Here is a 21,228-nt window from a genome sequence, read left to right as displayed (position 1 = left end):
TAAGAGGCGGACTTGGAAGGACTTCGAACATGAGGATGTCACCAAGAGCGTGAGGTTCCTTGATGCAATCGGGTAACGGCAACCTACTTAGCGCGTCTGCATTCTGATGCAATTTGCCGGCTCGGTATTTCAGGTCGTAGTCGTAGGCTCCAAGCTTTAAACACCAGCGTGTCAGGCGGGGTGAAGGTATCTAAGGGACCGGTTTCTGCGGTCCGAGAATTCCCAGTAGTGGCTGGTGGTCGGTCACGAAGGTTACCGGTCGTACCGCATTATATTTGTGGAACTGGTTGGCTGCGAACACCACAGCAAGGCCTTCCCGATGAAGCTGAGCGTAGTTGCGCTCAGCGGCACCTAATGTTTGGGACGCGAAGGCTGTCGGTGCCGAGTCGTCTGCCGCGAAACTAACCAACTTCGGATGAACGTCCACCGCCTCAACATTGCCATCCACTAGAGCAGCGAGTTCTTCGGGAAAAGTTCATGAGATAACCAACCATACGTACAATTCCCTGCCTTGACTGTCCTGCTGGGCTAGCACCGCACCTACACCATACGGTGAGGCGTCACACGAGATGAGTAGTGGCTTTGTCTCATCGTAGCAAGCCAGGACTGTACTGAGTCTTCAGGATCAGTTTCTTGAGCTCTTCAAAACCCCACTGATGTCTTTCTTCCCATTGCCACGGACTGCCTTTCTGTAGCAGCTCATACAGTACGGATGCTACTGTGGCTCTCTGTTCTAAAAAACGGTCGTAGAAGGCCAACATGCCCAGAAATGACTGCAGAGTCTGCTTACTAGTCGGAGCGGGTGCTTCCACTATCGCTTGTACCTTTTCATCTGCAGTGTGTATGCCCTTAGCGTCAATCTTGTGGCCCAGAAAATGTACTACCGGTACACTGAAGCGGCACTTAGCATTGCTGAGACGCAAGTTTGCCTTTGCCAGTCGCTGTAGCACGGCTGCCAATCGTTCCTTGTGCTCTTGTTCCGTGGCACCACTGACAATGACGTGGTCGAGGTACACACAGACACCGGTAAGCCCACTCAAGGTGGTCTCCATGAACCTTTGAAATATTGCTGGAGCTGCTACCACACCAAAAGGAAGCCACTTCACCTTGTACAGTCCTTTTGCTGTGTTCATGGTGAGCAGCTCAGCTAAGGTGACCACCCTTGCTAGCGAAATGCGGGACACGCTGACCCGGGGGGGGGGGGGGGGGTTGTAAAAGGAGAATGGTATTATGTTTCGACTGCGGCAACTACAAAAAAAAACTTAGTGCGCAGTCGAGCTGTTGGAAGTTTACCATGCTGCTTTTTAACCCAAGACTGGATCAAAACAAGGAAACATTTTCTTTCCTAGCTCCTTCTGCCCCAGTTTCAGGTTTATAAGCAACATGGAAAAGAAGAACTGTTCGATGTAATTTATGAACACACGCCACAAAATGTGACTCTGCTAGCACATTTAATACCCTGTCGTGTCCAAAAGCCTATTATATAGAAGCTCAAATAATTTTCACCCTCAAGAATATATTTTAAGTTTAAATGCCACATATTTTAATAAATGTGTACAAGTTGAAAACATAAAATCGACTCCAGCAGAACTCAATGCATGAAAAGTAAAGAAGATGCTGTAAATCTTGTACGGCTTCTTGTTTCCTGTCGATTCTTATTTTTACGGGTGATCGGTGGGCTAGCGCACTCGAGCTCGGAGCACGTGGAGCGAAAGCTCGCGCTGCAGAACCCAGGCAGCCTGGGTTCAGTCCCCACCCCTGAACATTTCGAACTGGATGAGCATCGTACCGGCGTGCGGTCGTGTATCACTACTGCGTGGTGCGCGTTAAAGACCCCAGGCTAGCAGTCGCACTGCACTGGCTAAATTGCTTATATACAGCGGGTAACAATGGTCACCATGTTCTGGCCGACAAAACTCCTGCTGTATAAACAACTAACGACTAATTTGTTTTGTCTCATTTTTACCAACGTGCTCCTACACGAATTGAAACCTTATGTTGTTTTTGATCGTTGTGAGTTGCAGTATTTTTTGCCTTGTGTAATCGCCTTCACAAAAAAAAAAAAAAAAAACAAAACAAAGAAAACATTTCTCCACAGCAACACTTTCGCGTTGACACGGGATGATTTGAAAATAATTACAATAATTTATTTTTCAACTTTTGTCGAGCAATTTTTTCTTGCAATATTTTACCACTAAAGAGAGGGTAGGGTGCACAGCGGTGGATGCGAGTCAGGTCTCCTGCAAGAACGACGGTCGCTTCCCGCAATGCTTGGATAGAAGACGGTGTACCATTGCGATTCACACGTTTACCAGCGACCACCACGCTTCCCCGTGCCCCGTTGTCCGGCAGCTCAGTGAGTTGCGTAGTGAATTTTGGGACAGTTTGAAATGCGGAACATTTTTAAGATTTATATATTTCTTGCGGGACGTGGGACACGAGCCCTCAATGCGGGACAGTCCCGCGAGTCGCGGGACGGGTGATCACCCTAAGCTCAGTCGTAGCTGCAGTCACGTGAAGTTGTTGGTAGGCTTGCGCTAGGTCGAGGGCGCTGAATGCAGTTCCTCCCCGTCGACTGCTCAACACTTCGCCTGTTGTTGGCAAAGGATAAGACGCCCTTTTCGTGGCCCCGTTCACGGTGCTGCGGTAGTCACCACAGAGACTAATGCTTCCATCCTTCTTTCTCACTAACACCACGGCGTGGCCCAGTTAAAATATTGCGTAGGCTCCAAAATTCCTAGCTGTTCCAGTCGGTCGATCTCCGTCTCGACGGCTGAACGTAGCGGAAAGGGGACGGGCCGCGCTTTCCGAAACTTGGGTCGCGAAACGAGAAAGGACGGACAACCACAAACTTCCCTTTGGAAGTTTGTGGTTGTTTTGTTTTCTGTTTCGCGACCCTTTTTTGTTTTCTTTCTCAAGTTTAATTATCCCTACCAACCAACTCGTTCTGTCCTTAAAAGAAAAAGAAAAAATAATAATATTCGGGATTTTCTTCGCCCTACTGCGAAAACCTCCGTGTTTTATTTTTGTTGGCTTTGATACGTACTTTAGCCATTTAATAAGTTATATCGCAGCGTTATAGAGCCCCTCGCAAACTTTGGGGCCTACTGTTCGACTATAGGGCGCTGTACGTCGAAACGAAGTTTTGGGGTGCATTATATGGGACAAAAGGGTGTAAGGTGATACCCTTTTTTTAAAGTGTGAGATATGTTGCTGCGGTGGCCGTTCATCCGAAGTTGGTTGGTTTCGGAGCAGACAACTCTCTTCCTAGCAGACGACAGCCGCTTCCTTTGGGTGGCAAGCCTCGCGCCTCGGATTTGGCGTGGTGACCCAAATGCTCCCGTGACGTCGGGCCACGTGCCGCGCTCCGACGTTCTGATTGGGTCGCGGGGCCGTAGCTTCTACAGTTCGCCAAGTTATCGTGAAGCGGAGTATAGTTAGTGAAAGTCAAACATATTAGAGAGTTTTAGTAGATCGTTCCGATGACTCCGATAACGATACCCGATACTCCGCCACCGCATCCCTTGCGCATGCATAGTATCGTTATCGGGGCTGTCGGAGGTATCGGAACGATCTACTAAAACTCTCTAATGTGAATGCAATAGCGCAAAACAAGGAATAGTAAGGAGAAGAACGAGCACAGAAAGCTGTTAAAATACGCCCTGTGTTATTCGTTCCTTTCCCTAGTCTTCTTTGTTGTGCAAATGCTGATGCATGTGGTTATAAAAGCGCGCGTCTCTCGCTGTCTGCTTCTGTGACGCCAGATAAATTGGGCATTTATATATAAGGAAAAAGAAAAAAGGTGCGGACGCACTATATTTTATATAGCGTTTTTTTTTTTATTCTTACAGATTTGTTTAAAGAAAGCCATGAAAGCTACACTCATGCTGTTTCTGCTAGGGAGTTATACGCCCAGCGGGACATTATGCGGGTGGATAATCTTTGCGATAATTCGGCTAATTAATTAAAATTCACTAAGTAACCTTTTAATTAGTGAAAATAGACATATGGTTCTAATTAGAAACTTCCTGAGCGTCGTCCAAAACCCTTAAATCAGTAATTTTTATGAAGACTTTGAGCGTATGAGAAGCGCAGTATTGCGCTGAAGTTACCACCCGTGGAGCGGGTACAAAGCTGGGGCTAGATAAGAGACGGAAAAATTGCGCGGGCGCATTACCGAAACCGCTAGCCTTGTACGTGCTCCACGAGTGGTAACTTTAGTGCACTACTATGCTTCTCACGTGCTAAAAGTCTTTCTGAAAATGACTGATTTAGTGGTTTTCGATAACGCTCAGCAAGTTTCTAATAGGAATCATATGTCTATTTTCGCTGACTAAAAAGTTAATTAGTGAAATTTAATTAATTAGCTGACTTATTGCAAAGATTAGCCACCCACATAATATCCACCTTGGCGTATAACTCACTCGCACAAACCGCATAAGTGTAGCTTTCATGGCGTTTCTTAAAAGAAATCTTCAAGAATAAAAAAAAAAGGTATATATACTGTAAACGACTTATTTTTCGCGGGCTCAATATTTCGCGATTTGGGTCAAAGCTGAAGTCTTAGAATAATTCGCGGGTTCTAATTTTCGCGACGCGGTGGGATATATATTCACATTCGTTTACATTTCCCGGGATTGTTAGTGGGACCTATTTTTCGCGAATCGTAGGCGATTCGCGAAATTCGCGAAAATTAGGTCCTCGCGAAAATTAAGTCGTTTACGGTATATATATATATTCATTGAAAATATGCACATAACTAAATCTTATTTGATCGAATTGATCAATGGTTAAAGAAACCACCGTGAACCAAAATAAACAGCGGATCCAGGATTTGAAGTTGGGCCTCCCAACATCCGGTCGGGTGTGCTTATATTATATTATAATATACCGTATTTACTCGAGTATTAGCCGGCACTATTTATGAACAAGGTCCTTGCTTCTACTTTCCAGCGAAGCACATATACAGCCACTCATCGCGTTGCGCATAAAAACACAGCGAATAACCAGATCGAAAACACGATCCTCCATACAAATGCAATCTTCACAGATGGAATCTTCACGCGAAGACGTTGCTGGAGTCATGCAGTGATTGGCAATCCGTGTGCTCCACGGAAAAACGAAACCTCGGGTTTTCTTCATAAACAGTGCGGCTATCATTCGAGTAAATACGGTATATGCATATTGCGAGGGTGTATGAGTGACTAGAGCCATGGTACGTAAAGGAAAACATTGTGGCTGAGGCACCATCTGAGGAGTGGTCAATAGTCGTGTTGCCATTTGAACGTACGTTTGTGGCCTTGGCTCGACACGTGGACAGCATTCGCCAGTTCCTCCTGGACGAGTGCTTTTTGGTCGGTTGAGAGGTCGACGTGATCTATCGTAAAAGGCGCTTTGGGGGCGCTGGTTGGCCACATTAGAATGTGGCCAACCAGAAGCCTCAAATAACACCCTGGCGGTGGTCGCGAGAAACAGACTTGATAAGTGCGTTGGAGTGACTCTCGGTGACTGAAAATAAGGTGCACGTGATGTTTCAATCATGTTAATTCAAAATCACGGTGCTAGAATGTGACTAGCGAAACAATCGACATAATCCCCACGCCAAGCGCCGAGGGCCGGGAAACTGCCGTCCAAGCGGTCACACTCTGTCCGAGTAAAACAGAGTTCGAGCGGCGCAGTTTTTTTTCATACATCTTTCTGCATGATCATGATCGAAACATCACGTGCACCCTATTTTCAACCATAAAGGATTATTAAACTTCACTCTTACGCGCTTATTAAAACCATGTACCAGGGGTGGCCAGGCTGACCTGGGCTAAGAGCAGCAAACAAAACCGAGAAACTTTCAAGAGCCGCGGGGGGTGGGGGGAGCAAAATCTTTTTATAGAACAATAAACGAAACTGGAGCCACTTTCAATCTATGCGAGTCAAAAGTCACACTGTACGTAATGTAGCAGTAGCACAAGATTACCAAACCGCAACCTCTCTTTCGATTTAAAACGCGCTCCGTTTCTTATTTTGGAGAAGTACATGTGTGACCGGGAGGGAGGCGGGGGAGTCGGGGGGAGTTAGGGGGGGTTGGGGGGGGGGGGGGGTAGGGGAGAGAGCCGTGAGCCGCACTTTAACAAGCGAAGAGCCGCATGCGGCTCGCGAGCCGCAGCTTGGCCACCCCTGCCATATACCAACGTATACCTTTGACTAAAACAGTTTCTCGCTACCAACGCTAGTGGATTCTTTTAGGCTTCTGCTTGGCCAAGAGAGCACGCCAAGCCCTATTTCTGCGTCTGGTGCACGCTCTGACTCTGCCCGCGCCTCCCATTGACCAAACTCTCTGTATACACGGCGCTGGCCCAAGGCAGAGCCGTATATGTAGAGAGTTTGGTCAATGGGAGGCGCGGGCAGAGCCAGGGCGTGCGTCTGACTCGGATAAAGGGCTTGGCATGCTCTCTTGACCAACCAGAAGCCGAAAAGAATCCCCTAGCGGTGGTAGCGAGAAACAGTTCTGATCAAAGGTTTATGTTCGTATATGGTTTTAATAAGCGCGTAAGAGTGAAGTGTAGTAACTCTTTGTGGTTGAAAATAGGGTGCACGTGTTGTTTTCATTATGATCATGCAGAAAGGTGTAAGAAACGAATGCGCCGCTCAACTCTGTTTTGCGCGGGCAGAGTGTGACCGCTCGGACGGCAGATTCCCGGCCCTCGGCGCTTGGCGTACGGGTTATGTCGATCGTTCCGCTAGACGCACTCTTCCACCATCATTTTTGGATGAGCGTGATTGAAACATCACGTGTACCATATTTTCAGCCATCGAGAGTCACTTCACTGCAGTTATCAGGTTTGTTTCTCGCGACCACCGCCAGGGTATTATTTCCGGCTTCTGGTTGGTCACATTCGAATTTCTGAAGACGCCCTGGAACACGCCCAGCCCGCTTTCAGCCAATGGCGCCTCCGCATTTGTCTCCTATACTTCCCAACGAATGGCCAAACTCTCTACATATACGGCTCTGGCCCAAGGCAAAGCTCGTCCATGGCCACGGCGCAGCGTGAGAGCCAAAGCTCTGTTGTCCGTGTCTAGACGAGTCCCTTTCTCGGCAATGCACGTGCACCACAACACGGCGAGTCCTTCCCGGAGGTATATACAATAGTCCGATCTCACCAGCCAGTTTGACTACGCCATCGCTGCCGCAATGCATCGAGGGAACTTTAGTATTTTCGCACGTGCGACAACATCGCTGGAGCTCTGCGCGTGCAGGGCACGAACAGTCTCGTGCACTGCCGATTGCCTTCTGTGAACTAAAGTTATGGCTGCTTCGCGCAAGCGCCGAACGCTTGGTGAGATCGGTCTATTGCAACCAAGGCCACTGGCCGCCTCCATGTCTCTGCTCGGGCGGGAAAGCCCCTGGAATTTCTATGTTGCCTAAGCTATAATCACGCGCACGCTGCACGTGCTTGAACTCATGGGGTACCAGCTGGGCCTGTCTAAAAAAGGGCTCCTGGCCGGTTCCATTTTCAGTGTTCGTGCGTATGGCGTGTGATTTGCTCGCTGTCCGAAGCGACGAACTTGCGCCTGCGGGACTGTAATTTAGCACGTGTGCATTGTGAGTTTTGTAAACATTGGAAACGTGTATACTAGCCTCGGCAGAGGGGCGATGATCGCCTGCGCACAGACACCGACAACTACGCTAAAACCGACTTCGGAGGCATATGTCTATGTGTTGTTGGGTAGCGGGGGAAGGTGGAGCAGTTGGAAGTGCGGCAAAGTCGGCCAAACACGCAGAAGAAAAGGAAGCCAAATGGATGAAAAAGAAATTTCGTCTGAGACTCTGTCAAACAAGAGACAAAAAAAAAAAAACTAGAGTTATAGAGAGAAAAGTAAAATGCCAAGTAACCCTCCGCTCGCTGGAGCGCCTTGAGGGGAAGCGGGCGCTATAGCGAGCGAAGGACACGAGGAATGGCTCCGAGCCGTTCTAGCGTGTGCGAAATGGTGTCAACGGCTACGTCGTTCCTGAACCCAAGAAAATCAATGCGTCACGTGGGTTCCAGGCTCGTTTCGCTTAGGTTGAAGCAAAATCCCGACCGCAGCAAGTCCTCCACGAGGAGGCGCACCGTAGACGCCAGCTTGCCTGGGTCGAGATGGGCGCACAAGGAGTTGTCTATGTGAGACCAAGCCCAGAGTCCACGCGCGCGTATTTTCTGGCAATGGGTGTGCCAAGAGCTGCATGTAAAACTGCGCCGGGCCTATCCCGAAGGGCATACGCCAAAAACGGTAGTAACGGCGGCCTACTCTAAAGGTCTATTCACACGATGCATCTTGTTGGCGAATCTTGTGTCGCGAAACTAGGTTTCGGGAAACAGATTCCCCGTCTGAACGCCACCGAAAAAGTGGCGCGCCTCCGAAAAAAGTGGCGCGTCTTCCTCGCTTCTGGAGCAATTTCTCGCTGAAACCTCACCGAGGCCTGTCCATCACCCGAAGGAGAAACACGGGCGCTGCCAATGGCCGCTCGACTTTGCTATGACGTCTGACCTTCGAGGAGGAGCGAGCTTTTGGAGGAGTCTGATTTTCGGCCGATTCCGTATCCGAGCCAAAGCCGAAAGAAAATAAACAAACATGGCGAGCGACAAGCGGAGAAGCGGTGCGTACGGGCGTACGGGCGACGTCCTACTCAGCGTCAGGTGTGTGAACGGCGCCTAGAGTGCGGGTTGGTGGCGCGGTACAGATTCATCAATAGTCGCGACGAGTGCAAGCACCGGATATAAACCTGGTGACTGGGAATAACTTTCTTTATTATCGGCGCAAAAATGTCCGAAATGCTTCGAGATCATCTGCCTGTTCTTTGACGTTCGCGGTCTTTTCCGGGTTTGGCAGGACTAGTAAACCCAGTGAGCCGAATCTGACGAAGTTCATTGAGTGGTATTAATAAAACAGGCTGTCTCTTCACACTGTGCGTACTTCATATCATTTTGATGAGAAACGCTTGGTATTCCCGGTGCAGATGACAAGGTTTGGCGAAATTCTCGTGAGTCGATACGTCACAGGTTTCGCGCGTCATACTCCACGTGTGAACTGGCTGATTTCGCGAAATCTTGGTTTCGCTAAACTGTGGCGCGTTGAAAAGATGCATCGTGTGAATAAGCCTTAAGTGTGGTCAGGTTGCGGGAGGAAGGACGAAGCGTGATATTATAAGAGGTCTCGGCAAGGTCGAGCTTCACAATATATGCTTGAAGCAGGAGGGAGTTTGCTTTTATGGCCTGGGCTAGCGGAGTAACGCGGAACGGAGGTGTCGAGAGGTGAGGAGTAAGTGCGGCGCAGTCTAAAACAAAGTGGGACTCGGTGGCTGACTTGAATTCGAGGAAGACGGGGTTGAGGTATGGGCGACGTGAGGCGTGTTCGATGATGCTGGCCGCAAACATGTTGGTTGTAGCGGCATTGATCATAGAAACCTGATCCGGGGGGGGGGGGGGGGGGGGGGGGAGTGGGACGTGAGTCAAGAATTCTTCGTGCAGCGAATGGGAAGTACGCCGAAGTTGGTCGGCCCGTGAAAAATAAATGCCTCCCTAAACACCGCCAGTCGACTTGACGTGCCTGCTGGGTCGGGCGGACTGGCGGCGGAGGTCCCGTCGCTCTCGACTTGTAGGTAGTGCAACGCAGGTTCGACTTGGAGCGTTCGACGTCGCTTTCTTTCTCTGTTATGACTACCTTTCTATTGGTTTGGTTTTCCTCCTCGCCATCGTAGGTGTCGAAGAGGTCGTCATCGCCGTGGGGCTCGACACTGTCGGTCCTGCTGAGCCACTCCAGGATACGCTTAGCATCGGAAGTCGTCGAGTTCGGATCCAATGGGTCGGTTTCTTCGGTCCAAGGCCTAGCACGGGCAAGGTCGGCCGAGACGCCAGCCTCGCAAAATGCGTGGTCGAGAGCACCCTCGACAGGAAAGACGTCCAGGAGCGTCGAGGATACTGTGCCGTTAATGACGGCACTGGTGGGTCTCAAAGACCCAGGGTCGCTGCCGTACTCACTTTGGATTAGGGGGCCTCTTGAAATTATTGCCTGGGCAGTAGCTGGTGTTTGCGGGGGCACGATCCGTGCAGCGTCCGCGTCGAGGGTGATTGAGTAGCTGGTCGGGATGCTCTCTGAAGACCTTGGCCTTGAGCCTCTACGTCTGGAATTGAATAACCGTTCTTCATTTCCTTCTCGCAACAACGTGAAAGAGTTCCAGTCTATCGAAAATGAGGTTCTGGTGTTCAGGGAGCATGGCGTCCCAGTAGAACAGATACGGGTGGAGATGCCGGTTCTCGTGGGCGCCTCTCGTGGACAGACTTCTTGTGTTCTGGGCGGATTCGCGCAGAATGTCGTAGGCCTCACAAGCCCTCGTTCCAGGAATGGGCGGCGGGGGCTCCACCGGAGGTAGTCGGATCGCGTTGGTGGCTCCGCTAAAACTGATTCCCGCAGAAGTTATACCTTTGGTGGGAGCAGGTGGAGGGCTCCAGTGATGCTGGAAGCGATCTCGTGGCGCGTCTGTGGATGTTCGAGCTCATCGTGTTGACGTTCGAATAGCTCGCGTTCAGAGTCCCGCGACAAATACTCTGAGGCGCGTAGGACGACGACGATGCGCGAGCACAGGGCACGGGGCCGACACAAAATCTGTTCTAATCTGGCCATGGTCAACACCTAATAAATTAAACTCAGTAATATTGTTTTCAGAAGTGGGATTTCTGGCATGGCACCTCATGCTACCCGGAAAGCCTCCTGTCGGGAAGAACATCATCTGCAACGTAGTCAGCGCCGGCGTCTGACGGAGCCATAGAATCGCGGCTGGACCACTTGAAGCTTCAGATCTTTACGCCTGACCTCCCAAGAAGACAAGTTAGATTTTCGACGTGTCCCCCACAACTATACTCTCACTCTCTGAGCCTGAAACGGACATCTTCCATTGGTCGATGGCCACATCGGCATCCCAGATCTTCACACCATCATGGCGCGTAAGTACGCGCTGAACACGAATGCTTTTCTAACCGTTGTTGTGGCCATTCAGTGGATGAGGTCATGAGCAGCAACGTTTACAAAACGTTACATCTCCTTCCGGGTCTTGGCCTTACCGGCGTATTTCGTTTTCGGTGTTCATTTTCAAAATACGCAAATGTGCAGTGATGTTTCGCACCGATATGATCTGTGCCGGCATCAGAATTTTGATCAGACATTTTATCAAGGGTGACGAAAACAGAAGCTAGTGGCGGCCAAGTGACAAGTCTCCGCGCTGTTATGTATGGAGGCGAACGCTATATCACAACAAAGTCACGTACTTAATAAAGCAGAAAAGATAGGATAGACTCGAACCGCAGCATGCTCCAGAGTCCCTGCTTGTGCTGCTCTCTGGTCCGCGTGGCAGGCTCGCGTATCGTCGTCTTCCTAGTCACGTGGTAATACCCGCGATACTACATCCCTTTCCCCCGGAATCGTTACCCAGTCCGCAGGTGTCCTAATCTACATAGTAATCTTAAAGGTACCGCGGTGCTCGACGTACTCTCGTCGGGCGACCAGTTGGCACTTCAGCGTCGGCTGTTGGACGGGCAAGCGTTTCCGGTTCGCATATTGGTGTTTCGGAGGACTCGGCATCCAAAAGCTGCTCCGGAGAGTCACTCGTATGGGGCATTGTTGTTCCCAACTCCGCATGCGTGGTTGTCTCCAAGACGTTTTCACGGTCTCTTCCCCTTTCCTCGCGGAGACTTGCATCGCGTTCGGACGCCGAGGACAATGTCGTATTCATCCAACGTGAACGCAGGTGATCGACATGTCGGAATCCGCGACCACCTTCCAATAGCACTTCGTAGGACAGAGGTCCACGACTTTTCATCACTTTTCCTGCCAAACACTTAGAATGGGGCGACAGCAGATTCCTTACCCAGACCATCGCATCTTTCTGAAAATTGACCGTTTTCTTCCTCTGGTCCATGAACATCTTCTCTTGTCTTTCAATCGTGCGGTTTGCCGACGATGGATGAAGCAGGTCTAAAGCTGTTCGAAGCTTACGTCCCATCATCAGCTCGGCTGGGGTTTTCCCAGTAGTAGTGGAAGGTAGAACATGTTGAGTTATCAAAACTCTTGATGCCCTTGTGGACCAGTCTCCTTCCTTCAGGCGTGACAGCGACTTCTTCGTTTTCTGAACCATCCTTTCAGCTTGGCCGTTGGAAGCTGGATGATACGGCGAAACAAGCGAAAGTCGAATACCGTTGCTTTCTGCGAACTCTCGAAACTCTGCCGAAGTGAAGGCAGCTCCGTTGTCGGAAACCAGCACATCCGGCACTCCATATGTCGCAAACAGTTCTCTTAAACTTCGGATGACTTCCGCCGCTGAAGTCGTTTTTACTAAACGTACTTCGACCCATTTTGAGTGTGAATCAATGACCATAAAAAATATCTTGCCTTCAAAAGGGCCGGCAAAATCCATGTGTAGTCTGGACCATGGGTTCACCGTCCATTCCCATGAATGGATTGGAGCTCGAACCGGCGCATTTCGCGTCTCCCGACAAGTCGTACAGCATCGAACACGATCCTCGATCTGTTGGTCTAGTCCTTGCCACCAGACGTAGCTTCTAGCTAGGCCTTTCATGGACACAACACCGGGTTGCGAGGCATGCTGAATGTTCAGAACTTTCTCTTGAACTTTCTTTGCATCGTTGAAGGCCTTTGCTTTTTTGGATGGCCAACTTCATTTTACTCTGTCCCTTAGAAGTCGGTGGAGAGGCTCCAACACGTCTGAAGGTCCACGCATGAAGCGATTATAAAAGTTCAGGAGTCTTAAGAAAGCTTGAAGCTTCTTCTTGCCTTTAGGCGCAGGTGCATCATGGATTGCTTTCACCTTGTCCTGTTTTGGGTGTACCCCGTCTTGGTCTATCTTGCGACCCAGGAACGTCACTTCTTTTACTCCGAAAGCGCACTTCTTCTGGTTCAAGTGTAGTCCGTCCTCTTCGATTCTTTGTACAGCTGCACGGACTCGAAGGTCATGTTTTCTTGAGTCGGATCCACCGATCAGGATATCGACAAGGAACGCTTTAATTCCCGGTAGTTCGGCTAGCAGCTGCTCCATGCGACGTTGAAAAATAGCTGCAGCGGTAACGACAGCAAATGGTAACCTTGTAACCCTAAAAAGTCCTTTGTGAGTACTCAGTGTAAGCAGGTTGGACGTGTGTTCATCAAAAAAAAAAAAAAGCTGCTGATAGGTTTGCTTCAAGTCCAACTTGGAAAACCACCGGCAACCTACCAGTTTACCTAACAGCTGTTTTGCTGTTGGCAGTGGATAATCTTCCCATTCCAATACTGGATTAATGGTGCATTTATAATCACCACATAGTCGTATCTTGCCGTTTGGCTTCACCACAGGTACGACTGGCGTAGCCCATTCAGAATTCTTCACTGGAACCAGAATTTATTTTTGTACTAGGTGTGTGATGGCGTCTTCCACTCTTGGTTGAAGTGCCAACGGAACAGCTCGAGGCTTGTGATAGTTTGATTTGGAGTCTGGCTTGAGCTCGATGTGAACTTCGGGTACTTTGCTTTCTCCAAGTTTTGACTCGAAGACGTTTGGAAATTCCTTCTCCAGTCATTGCACCCGGGGCAGAGACTCGGATAGCTGATGAATTCCTTGAATTTTGATTCCCTGTGCTCGAAGCCCGTTCCTTCCCAACAGGCTTTCGCCGCTTCCTTTCACTACCAGCAGTGGTAGCGCGTGCTCCTTTCCTTTGAATTTTACAGGAACATTAACACTTCCGAGAACCGTCAGTTTTCGTTCAGATTATGTTCTGAGAGTGATTTCTGTTCTCATCAGTCTCTTTTTTTTGTTATGGACTAACAAAGAAGGGACTGATGACAACAGAAATCACTCTCAGGACATAATGTGAACGAAAGGCGAGGCATTGTCCTCAGATCGATGACTGAACAAGCCGCTCCGCAATCTACTTCCATGCAGATGGAAATTCCATTTACTTGAACTTCGACTATTTCTGCCGGCTTAACGAAGTTTAGGTGATACTCCACCTTGGAAGCTTTGTCTAACTCCAGCTTATAGCTTTATCCCGCTTTCGAAGCGCTGTTTTTGGACTTGGCCATCTTCTAGCGGCAGGCACATACAATGTGCCCTTTCTTGCCACAGAAATGGCAAACGGCGTGTGCGAAATGGCAGTTACTCACGTCGTGTGTACCACCGCAGCGCCAACATTTGCCAACTGAGCTTGGAGGTGTCTTAACCTTGCCAGGGTAGTTGCCTTGCGTCGATGAGCTGTTCGGCGCTTTATGCAAGATGTTTCTCTCGATGTAGCAAACTTCAGCCGCCTCCGGGCTATGAAGGTCACGCATCTCTTGCGTACGTTTCTTGGCATACTGTGCCGCGATTGCAAGGTCCTGAGCCTTTGCGAAGGCGAGGTCTGGTTTGGCGAGAAGACGGCGCTGTGCAGCTTCTTCGCCGACCCCGCATACCAAACGATCGCGGAGCGTCTCACCCAAAAACGATAATATTAGCAGTGTTCAGCGAGGCGACGCAACTCCGCGATGTAGTTCGCCACGGACTCGCCTTGACGTTGGCAACGCTTGTTGAACGTAAATCGGTGAGCAATTACCGACGTTTTCGGTGCGAAGTGCTGTGTTAGAATGGCCAACAGCACTTCAAAAGATACGTCACCTAGTGTCTTCGGAGAGCAGAGTGATCAAAGCAAGGCGTATATGGAAGGCCCACACGCTGCAGAAGACGGTCCGCTTCGCTACTTTGTCCACGATCCCGTTTACCAAAAGGAAGAACCCGAGTCGCTCAATGTACTGCGGCCAAGACTCCGGTTTCCGCCAGTCGAACTTCTCCAGACGTCCAAGTGCCGGTCCTGATGCGTTCTCTTTCGTTGCCATGCTCCTTGCCGTTGTTTAGCCTCGTCGCCAAATGTTATGTATGGAGGCCAACGCTACATCACAACAAACTCACGTACTTAATAAGGCAGAAACGATAGGATACACTAGGATAGACTCGAACCGCAGCATGCTCCAGAGTCCCTGCTCGTGCTGCTCTCTGGTCCGCGTGGCGGGCTCGCGTATCGTCGTCTTGCTGCTCACGCGGTAATACTGCTACTGCTCACACGGTAATACCCGCGATACTACACGCGGGTTAACTTCAAAATTGCCAATGTGCTGGATTTTGGTGTTGCGGAGGAACTGTGACGTTGGCGTGAAATTCGTGAGTGTGCCGAGGAGCACCGGCAACGACAACGACGCCTGCAAAAATAACTATCTTTTATGGAACGTGGCGATTGGCAGAATGAACCACCATAAAAAGAAACATAAAAAAAACCTCAGAGAAATAATAGTGTAGCGGTGCTGCTGTGGCGCGTGCCAGAACCCGTTTAGGACGACGAGGATGCGCGCGCAGACGGCATGGGGCCGACACACAATCTGTTCTAACCTAGCCGTGGACTTTATGCAAAACGTCAATGTAAAACCTCTGACATTTTTCTTCTTTCTGTGTTGCTCCAAAATCGTCACTCACGATACGTTTCAGACGAAATGAATACCAGGTTTTGGTTTCCGCCAGCTCTGCATGATGTTGAATTTACCTCGTTTCTTCATAGCTACAGTAGGTCAGGAACATTGGTGGTTTTTATAGAAACGAGTTGGATGGACATCTCAGAATTCTAACTTATTAGTTAATACCCTGAAGGCGACACATACTGAATGTAGATAGCGGTTGTAGGAGTGTAAAAGATTTAAAATATACTTGGTTTTATGAGCTGGACCAGTGATTCCAACGAAGTATTCTTAATCCGAAAGTTAGATTGAATGGAAATTTATTACCCGGTGCACCACTCGCTGACGGTAACTCTGTCTAATGGCCACATTTCAAGATCCATCTTCGAGGCCATTCTTGAGAAAACTAATAGTTTTATTTTTCAGTTAATATTAGTTAATATCGGTTGCCGGTAAATGATTTACGGTTACGGTTACTGTTTTTGTACATTTCAAATAACGGTTTCGTTCCGGTTACGGTCATTGAAAGAATTTCGTCCCTAAACGATTTTCGGTTTCGGTTACAATTATGGTTTGAGTTCCTGCTCTATATAGCGGTCTAGCAGTCAACACCCTTAAACTACTAGTATGATGAGTGCTCACTGGCGTCTGTATTTCTCATGTGTATGTGCACGCGGCAAGTGGAAAGTGAAGTGTCAGTGGACTTATTGTAACAAAACATAAAATTATTGTTCAGAATATAAGTTTTCTTTTTTGTTTAACACCAAATACTTACCTATTTTTGTTATATAGGAGAGAAATAATGTCTAATTTTGTTTTTTATGCTATTAATTCCTAAATTAATACGCTAAGCTGTATTGAAAGTCTATAAAAAATATGTCAAGAAGCTATAAACAGTGAATAAAAAGTGGATACATTTTCTGTTGTATATATATAGAGTCTCTATACACTATAATGTACAAATATTTTGTGGAAAGTCAGTAAATATTTTTGTAAAGGCGACCCCTTGGACAAACCTTTGCTGAACAAGCAACAAAAACGACCGCGTAAATATGTTTTATATTTTGTTCTAACCACTGCGCATTTGTTCTAAAAATCGATAAAAGATTATACGCACACGTCATTTGCAGGGATATCCTTATAATAAAAATTGTACCAGAGGACCAGACTGCCGTCCCAACACATTTTCAATGACATGTTAACACAGGGTTTGAATCCTCCATATGCAGTATCGTTTTCTATGGAACGATACAGAAGGTAATGTGTATGTTTCTCAGTAAACAGCTGAAATGAAATAGCAACGCAATGCAATTTAAATTCTCGTATAATTGCACTCGAGCGCCGATATTCAAACGCTTCATCAGCATCAACGCTAATCATAAGATGGAATTAAGCGTATAAATGATGAGATTCATCCTTTATCTACTCCACGCACACCAACTTTCTCTGGCGTTAGACTCGACTCTAAGGATGACCAGTGGCGTACTTCAAGCATCTCAGCTTGAGAAGGTCCTCCTAAGGATCGAATTGAGCCATGAGAGAGATTGGTAAACATTAAGTGTTTTCCAAAAGTATAAGACGCGTCTTTTTTATTTTTTTTTTTTATTTAGAGGATACTACAGGCCATTGAAGGCCCAAGTAGGTGTGGGGTACAACATATACATTCACACATACAACGAAAGCAAATAACACGACATTAAAAGGTTTACAACTAACTAGCAAATATACAGGACATATTATTTAAAAAAAAGGGGAGGGGGGCGAAAGCAAGCATCAAGCAGTATGTAATTCCATCATGCCAGTGTGTCGAACTGAAAAAAATACGGGTTCGGTTACGGTTCAGGTTCAGGTAAATTTATTTTGTTCCGGTTCAGTTCCGGTTCGACTAATTCGATCCGCGAACCGGTTTGGGGCGCTGAACCGGTTCGCGAACCAGTTCGGAAATTATAAATGACAAATTGCAACATCAAAATAAATTACAAATAAAACATCTGAAATCAGCACATACGAAACGGGATACATCGTAGTGTAAGGCTCAGGGATTTCTAACAGGAATGGTTTCTTTATGTGCACTCAAAGGTTACCTCACCGACGTTTACGCATTCGGACTTCATCGAATTGGGTCCGACGCAGTAGCTGTAAAATCCGCGACCTCCTTACAAGCCCACTTACAAGTAGAACTCGCTAACTATCCCGCCACCTCGGCGTGTAAGCAATTGAAAGAACAGTGGGGACAAAATACAGCTTTCTCCATTTGAACTAGCCTTCGGTAACTCAAATTAGACCCTTAATTAAACAAGATACGGAATATGAAAAACACTTCACCGAACGCAACGCCAGAAGGACGTAATAGGATAAATATTAAAATAGAAGAGTTCGCTGTCTCACAAATATGTTAGCTTCTAAGTGCCTATACGAAACCGGATGCATTATTATCAAACTCTACAGCCTTTTCTTTTCTCATTCCGATGGAAGCAAGCTTCAAGAACTCGCGCGTTCTAGAAACGTGTTATGAAATGAGCACACAGCAGCATTTAGGATTTACGAGATTGTAGGAAAATGAAATCCCGTGACGCGATCTTTTTTTTTTTTTTTTTTGCACAGCCTTCCAATTTTCTTTTTTCCGTGCAAGCCGCGACAAGCACAATACTGGTTCCTATGTCAAGATTCATGGATGCAGCGTTTGTCAAGATTCATGGATGCAGCGTTTATATTCCTAAGACTGAGTGGGGAAGAAAAATATGTAAGCGAGGTGTGTGTCAGTTGACGGCACTTAAAAAACAAATGGCATTGATAGCACATTCATTGTCAACAGCGCGTGGCCGAACCGTTTTGACATGAGCCGGTAACCGTTATTTTTTTTTCCGGTTCAGTTCCGGTTCGGGTTCATCGCGGTAACAATATAACGGTTCGGGTTCGGGTTCAGTTCCGAAAAAAATACCGGTTCGGTTCCGGTTTTCGGTTCGGTTCGGTTCCGGTTCGACACCCTGACTAATACAAAATGACCTATCCAGATGTAGTATGAAGATTTATACAATCCTAATGTCCTTGCGAAAAAGATGAAGGTGCACCAATGTACAAAGCAAAATATGCCAGTTATCAAGACGCTCGAGACCTTCTACAAAGTTGGTGTCGATAAATAGTTCGAGAGGTAAACCGTTCCAGTCGCTAATAGTGCGAAGGAAAAAGCTAAACTTAAACATATTAGTACGCGCAAAAATGGGTGTTAGTGAAAACTGATGTCTGTGCCGCGTAGCTCTTGACACTAAAGGGGAAATATATTGCAATGGGTCTATGCGAGTCTGTCCTTGCTGAAGATGAAACAAGAATTTCAACCGCGCTAGTTTCCTTCTGGCCTGAAGAGTCTGTATTCCGTTAGCCTGCATAAGTTGAGATGGTGAATCCAGCCTTCTATACTTTCCGTAAATAGACCGAACCGCTCGACGTTGCACCATCTCCAACTTCCGGATATCTTTCTGAGCGAATGGATCCCAAACGATATTTGCATACTCCAACTTGGATCTGACTAATGAATAATATGCATGTAACTTAACCTGAATCGGAGTGTCGTTCAACTTTCTTTTAATGAAACCCAACTTCCTGGATGCCGGGGTACAGATATGTTTTATATGAGGAGACCAAGAAAGTGTGTCCGATATAATTAAACCAAGATATTTACATTCTCGCTCCACAGTAACCGGGGTGTCCGCGATATTATAAATGTATTCAAAGGGTTGCTTCTTTTTTGTAATACGTAAAAGTGTTGATTCAGCAGAGTTAAGCTTCATTTTCCACGTATCGCACCATGATACAACGGAATGCAAACTATGATCTAGCAATAACTGATCCGAGCTCGAAGTTATTTCTTTAAAAATAATGCAATCGACCGCAAAAAGACGTATATAGACACCTGCGTCAATGATTGATACAATATCATTTATGTACACCAAGAACAAAAGAGGACCTAAAGCGCTCCCTTGGGGGACCCCTAACGTTACAGACAGAACTGGTGAGATGCAACCTCTGACGGAAACAGACATCAGTCTAAACAATGCAATTTTAATTTAGGTGGATACTGTGAGTCCGCCGCTCATCGTCGGAAATATTACGGGTCTTCATAATGGTGACCAGAAACTAAATATGTTGCAGAAGTGGTCCCTAAGAAAAAATTACAGAAATATGACGGTTCTAGGAACACACATGCCTTGATGTTTTTGATGGCACTAATTAATAATGTACTATTATCGTGTACAGGTCTTACCGGGAACGTAACAGTGCAGTTGTTAGACTACAATGGAATTGACAATACCGAGCATGTTGTTCTAATGCTTTGCTGGAACTGAGATACGACTTGAAATGTCACATTGACAAAATTTACCGTACAACTTCTTTGATAAGCGTTAGAGTCTGTTACGCACACGCGCAAACGTTTCTCGCTCATTACTTTGCAAGTTACTTTATTCATAATTTTGCATGTAAGATAGAGACACTGACATGTCTCTATCTTAAAAACAACTCAATATTTAAATGACAAAGTTCGTCTCTAAAGACTGGTGCTTTGCAGCGCGTCTCGCACCGGTGTGGATAGTTTTTTTATACCACCCAACCCTCGAAGTGACCGATGCATGGCAAGTTTAAGTGGACGCAGACGTGACTGACCTTTCGGCTACCCAAATTTTGATTGGTGTTGTCTGCGACTACATGCCGACTGCAGAGCGGAGAGGTAAAGTTGGACAGGGTGTCTATCAACCTCCACTGCTGTTATACCGCCAGGATTACGGTGAAGCACAGAATTACAAAGCTATGACATTACTTGGCGCGCTCTATGGGACAAGATAAATACAGAAGACCAGAAAAGAACACGTTCCAGTTGGGAACCAAAGATCAATGGGCTGTACAACACTAGAGCGCACGACACAAGAGCGCCGACATTAGAGCGCCAACAGTAGAGCGCCACGACGTTAGAGCGCCGACATTAGAGCGCCGACAATAGAGCGCCACGACGTTAGAGCGCGCCACTCGAGAGCGCTGCGACGTTAGCACGCACGACTCGAGAGATCATTAGAGCGCACGCCACGAGAGCGCACAACCAGTCCAGCGCGAGTAGCCCGACCCGACCGACGATGCACTTGTTCGCAAAAAGCAAATTGTTGTGTTAGTCTGCCTCAGTGGGCGTCTGGTGTCTCAGCTGTAGATGAGCAATTTAGCCAGTGCGGTACAACCACTAGCCTGGGGTCTTTAACGTGCACCACGCAGTAGGGATACACGACCGCACGCCGGTATAGATGCTCATCCAGATCGAAACGGGCAGGGGTGGGGATTGAACCCAGGATCCCTGGGTTCTGCAGCACTTGTTCGGACATCGCGTGTTTTATTTGAAATTGGCGAGGATCAACGGCACAGCATTCAGAGAGGACATTGCGAAATGAGTTGACGAAATTTTGGCATCTGACAAACCAAAAAGTGTTACAAAAAGCTGACAGCAAAAAAAAAATAATAAAAAAAACATGAATATCTGTAGCGTCCATTTCAACAAAAAAAAACGCTTCAACTGATCAAGCTTCATTAGGTCTTTGATCTTAATTGATAAAGTTCACCACCAACCTCACTCATATTTATTGTAAATTATTTTAAAATGTTTAAAAAAGAAAGAAGCAACATGTAACATGCTTCCCCGTATTCTGGGGTTTTCAAGATCAATTTCGGGAAAGGAGCTCTCGTGCCAAGTGTCAT

At 47.4% G+C, this 21,228-nt stretch overlaps 1 pseudogene; it reads right to left on the bottom strand.

Annotated features, from left to right (window-relative positions):
* The window catches only part of LOC120836987, a 41,495-nt pseudogene that overhangs the window by 18,706 nt on the left and 1,561 nt on the right, over window positions 1-21,228 (bottom strand).

Source organism: Ixodes scapularis, unplaced genomic scaffold, assembly GCF_016920785.2.
Source record: "Ixodes scapularis isolate PalLabHiFi unplaced genomic scaffold, ASM1692078v2 PGA_scaffold5__190_contigs__length_132052651, whole genome shotgun sequence".
In the NCBI taxonomy this organism is placed as follows: Eukaryota; Metazoa; Arthropoda; class Arachnida; order Ixodida; family Ixodidae; genus Ixodes; species Ixodes scapularis.
This window is presented reverse-complemented; position numbering and strand designations above follow the sequence as displayed.